The sequence below is a fragment of the Micromys minutus genome (assembly GCF_963924665.1).
Source record: "Micromys minutus genome assembly, chromosome: 27".
Lineage (NCBI taxonomy): Eukaryota > Metazoa > Chordata > Mammalia > Rodentia > Muridae > Micromys > Micromys minutus.
This window is the reverse complement of record NC_137962.1, coordinates 14,687,383-14,692,939: the sequence shown is the minus strand read 5'-3', so window position 1 is coordinate 14,692,939 and position 5,557 is coordinate 14,687,383.

Sequence of the window (5,557 nt, the reverse complement as noted above, 5' to 3'; positions counted from 1 at the left end):
ACACTTCCAGTTTCCTCACTGTTCTGAATGAGGAACTTTTATCATGACCATTTCATCTCGAGTAATATATCTATACATTAAGTACTTGATAACCATAGAATAACCAGTGGAATCCTTTCCACATTACACATACCTATATATTATTGGTATTAACTTCAGAATATTTCTGTATATCTTATATTTACATAGGAAATAAAACACACAGCCCAGCTACTATCTAAGTCTGTCCTCTCCCTCTTCATTTTCTGTGTTTTTATATTGCTACAGAGATTTCCTTAACTCATTTATGAACAATATACACTCCACTAAATGTGTACAATCTAACTTATGCCAATTTCCTTGTTTTTAAAGATCTTTCCAGTGTTTTTATATTCAAAATAATGCTTCAGAGAATATAGCCTACATAAAAGTTATCCTCCTCTTTCAGATATGGAATTATGTCCTTGGGCTCAGTTCCCAGATATAAATTATTGAGTTAGGGAACATGGATATTTCTGTAACTATATTGCCAGATCACTTTCCAAAATATCCATTACAATTAAGAAATAGGGGAGAAGAGTTTACACCCCAATGACATCAGCAATATCGAGTTTCAGTGAGCAAAAGGATTTTCATTGTATTCAGCTTTTTAAAAATTTTTTTTCTTATTTATGTGTCATGACTTCCTAGTGGTGATATATAATTACCATACACTCTCTTTGCATGTGAAGGATCATTATGTTAGAGTTTCCAAAGCCAATGATTTGGATTCAGAAGTCTGACCGTACATGGCTGACATGAATGGAAAGCAGACCACCTACCTTAGAACTAGACACACTTCTGAAGGATAAGAAGAAACAAAAGATGTTGGGACTGGGGCAAGGTGGCCTTTGGCATGATTGTAGGGTAAGCAGAGCTCAGCAGCACAGCAATTATTGTAGGAGGTAGCAGCTGAATCCTGGACTTTGTCAGTCACCCACAAGGAAAGTAGGCAGAGACTAGCATCTCCCACTGCATGACATACATGATGACAGTTCAAGAAACTGGCGCCTCTCCCTCATCATCTTTCAAAAGGAATTTACACTATGTTTATGGATCTTGTTTATATAACTAAGATATTTTGAAGTACACAGTATGAGCATCATGGAGCTGATGAGGATGTTGAAGACAACCCTATTAAAGATCTATCCTTTAGAAAAAAAGAACAGAGGGCCACAGAATTCTGATGCACAGTGCCATGGCATCAATTAGAAGGGACATCATAGCTTAGATAGCCAAAGCCTACCATCTCCCAGTTTAGGCTTTTCCTTCTGTGGCTCATGGAATCATGAAGTACTAGACTGCCCACACGGCATCTATCTCGTCATCAGATTGGTTTTCCTGCTCTCCTCTATCAACCCCATTATTACCAACACGTATTTATCCTCAGAGTCTAATTTTCCTAGGAAATCAGACTACCCCCAGGTGTTGAAAAAGCACAGAATATAATATGCTGAATGGTGGTGCCCAATTGTGGTCCATAGAGTGGGAGTTTGGCTCAGCTTAAGAGCACAAAGACATTTTCAGTCATGACACTCCTTACCTGTACCTTGCAACCCTCAGTTGTACAAGACATGTTGATTGTGTAGCTAACACTGTGCTCATTCTTGCATATTCACTGCAAAAACAGCAATTCCTTGCCGGGGTTATCAAGCTATTGCTTTAGGTAAAGAAAAGAGGGTCATGGTTTTCTTGGTTCAGTTGATCCTGAATTCTGAGGGACTGGGTAGATGGCGAGGTAGATCAGAGACCACAGTCATGAAGGATTATGAATGTGAATTCTATTTCCAAGTATGACTTTATCCTAGTGAAACGGTATCAAGAGCATCTATGCTAGTTGGCATTGGTTAACTTCACAAACTTAGACATACTTGGGAAGAGGGAATCTCAAGGTAAATTAGCTTCATCACATTGTCCTGTGACCACTGTGTGGAAATATTTTCTTAATAAATGATTAATGTGTGTGTGGGGGCATCCCAACCCTCTGTGGGTAGTGCATTATCAGGGCAAGTGATACTAAGTTAAGTGACTAGCTAGCTGAGCAAGCCAGAAAACAGCATTTTTCCATTTTCTCTGCTTTGGTCTCTACTGTGTCCCTTCTTGACTGACTATAAGCTGTAAAACGAAATAAACTCCTTTTTTCCTCTACCCCCCAAAGTATCTTTTGGTCACAGTGTTTATCACAGTTATAAATAATAGGTCTCTAGTCTGTCAAAAATATGTTTCATCTGAAACAGTTTTGATGGTTGATGAATGGTGAGTTTTATAAGGAACAAGGTTTTCTGAGGTGTTCAGCATCCAACTTGTTAAAAGCCCAGTAATAGGACATTCTGGGAGATGCTAAGAGCCCTGATCTCAGGACTTCACAGGATTTCCAGCCTGACCACACAATTTCCTGAGCTGTGGTTTGGACTATCTACTCAATGTCTTTAGTTCTATACCTCAAAATTAGGAGTAATAATGCCTCTGAGAAACATTCTAAGGATTCAATTAAATGAATGTGAAAATAAATAATGTAGCTGGCACCTGGTCGATACTCCATAAATATTTAACACATACTCTTGAGCTTGGAAGAGGCTATGCCTGCATAGTCCTGCTGACATGAGCAACTTTACTTTTCCCATTTTGATTCTAACTCTGCTTGCCTTCTTCAGAGAGATAGTTACCCATTCGTAACAGCAACATTAGTTTTTGCAAAGGATTTCAAATAAGACTCAATTCATTTTTATTTTATACTTTTTCATGCTAAAAATGGATTTATCTAGCTAACTATGTGTAAGAAATATGTATGATGTGCAGGGAAACAGATACATCATAAACCACTTATCCATTGAGCCACGCCTCAGCCTCATTTAAAAAATTATCTACTGATCAAAGATCCTTTTATGAAAACCCTGGAGACAGAATTTTAAGAGACTGCCTCTCTTCAGCTAGGGAATTCCTATCTTTAAAAGCAATAACTTATCACTAAACTTAAGACCCCCGATTATGGATTTTTAAACTTTGGTATGTTTGTACTATTTTAAGTGGAGGTGGGAAAACATTGTGATATCACCATTACATACCATAGCCATGGTTTGTTTCATTGCATTTGGAGAATGACTGTCATAATTGTTTTAATCACTATAACTATTGATAAAAAATCTGCATTCTTATTATTGAGTCACCAGATTATAGCCTAAAGTTTGTTTATTCTTGGTACTGTAAAGATATGTGTATAAATGCTGAGGACAAGACCTTATCATACTGAACCTGGGGGACCTTGTAGAATTGAATAACTCCATACATTATGAGCAATTGTCACTGTACATTTTGAATGAGTGTTGCATCCTTGTGGTGGGATTAATCTATCAAATTTATACATGTAGACTGAGTCCTTCTACCTGCTGAGTCCTACAGGAGAAAGTTGAACCAGATGTGATATGCTTACTCTATGATGAATGTCATAGAATGTCAAATAGAAATTGAATAATGGGTCAGAATTTAAATTTAAGAAACTTCTTATGACATCAGGTAGCGTAATAGCAATTGAACCAGGCATTGTCTACACTACATATTGTTGCTTCAGGATTTTTCCCTTTTATCTCTTCTTCTGACCACTGAAAGCATTCAAATCCCATTTTCCAAGTTAGTATAGCTTGTAGATGCCAGGCAACTTGTCCAAGAGCATGGAACTTCTGTAATTGGATGAGATTTTGACCACAATTAGTCTCCATTGCAGTTGCTTTTCCAAGAAAACTGTTTTGCCTTTCAGTTGTGGTTGGCAGATGTTGAACTGGAATATGGGAATGGGTCAATGTAGACAGGAAAAGTATAACATGTTCTGTTTTTGGATACGGTGAGTGTTTGAAGTCTAGCATAGACCTTAGACCTTAGATTAGTGCTTGCTGGCTCCAAGGCAAGGCTAAAGTGATTGTCCCTGGGCATTTAGGCATAAGAGAGCTTGGTATTTGGAAAGAAGAAGGGCTAAAAGCTGCATTAAAATCACTGGAGTGGGAAGTTTGGTATAGAGAATGTGGCAATGATTTATTCAGAAAAGAATAGTGCCTAGAGAAGAGACTAGTTTGTTATGCCAGAGAGGCACGGCAAGTCTGGGTTAAACGAGTTCAGTCCTGGGAAAGAGAGATGAGTCATCAATTCTGGTATGTTAGTGGCCATTAAGGTTCCTTTACCATAAATTCATATACAAGAAAAACAGCAAAGCAGCAGACAGTTCTCACTTGCATATTCCTGCTGAGGGAACTCTCACCCACATGATGACCACCTGCCTGTGTGGCGCTCACTTATAGGCAAAATGCTTACTTAATTGCATGACATGCACATGTACACACATCACTTTGATCACACATATGCACAATGCATGTGTACTTGTATGTACAGCATGCATGATGATCGGAGAATGCTACTTCAAGTCTTGCCTTTAATGCTAAAGTATATCAAGACTTTAGAAACATGGACAAATGCAGACATGTGAAGTATCAATTGAGAAATAGGATGGTAGGTAGTTTGAACTCTTTACTGGCAGAAAAAGATGAAACTAATAGATATATGGGCCCTCAGCTGATGGACTATACTAGAAATTTTACACAAGCAGCCTTGGAATCTGAGGCTCAGGGGATCTAATTCATTAGCCACATAGATACTAAGAAGCCCAGATATATCATTTCTATAAAACAACATGTTTTTTATAATTTGCAGTCAGAATGAAAATAATGTAGACAAATTAGTACAATAAATTATAGAAATTCAAATTAAGGGAACTCTTGTTAATATACTACAGTGTTCTTCATTAATCATAGAATGGTGGAGTCAGTAACACAAATATATTATGTGACCTGATATCAGTGCCTTCATACATGGCAGGTGTAGGGACTATACTATACCAATGGCTCCATTTTAAAGTTTTCATAGTAAAACAAAGGAGACAGAATGCTGTTTAGTTTTATTCTTTGGCTCACAAAAATGTGGTATGTAGGAATCATAGCTAAACAATCAAAGGTAATCTACAAATTCAATGCAAACCCTGTCAAAATTCCAGTGTTATACTTCACAGAACTAGAAAAACCAAACTCCAACCCTAGGCATTAAAAACACAGCTGGAAGTAGCTCAATACCGAACCTCAATTTATGCTACAGTGACAAGTACTGTCTCGTACTGGGCTAAAAACAGACACGTAGACCAATGGGACAAAATAGAGGGCCCTGAAAAAGAGTGAGAAAAGCTATGGCCATTCAACTTTTGGCAACATGCAGTGAAAAATGGCAGTGTATCCAACAATAGTTCTGGGAAACCTGGGTATCTACATGAATGATAATTAGGTCCATATGAAAATTAAATTAACTTAGAATCTGGAAATGCTAACAGTGCTAGAAGAAAACGGGGGGGGGGGGAGACTTTCAAAATATGACTGCAGACAGAAACTATTTGAACACAGCAACTAGTACCATGAATAATCAACAGTTGGAACTAAATGAACTTTAAAAAATTCTGTACAGCAAACAAACAAACAAAAACAAAAACAAACAAACAAACAAAAAA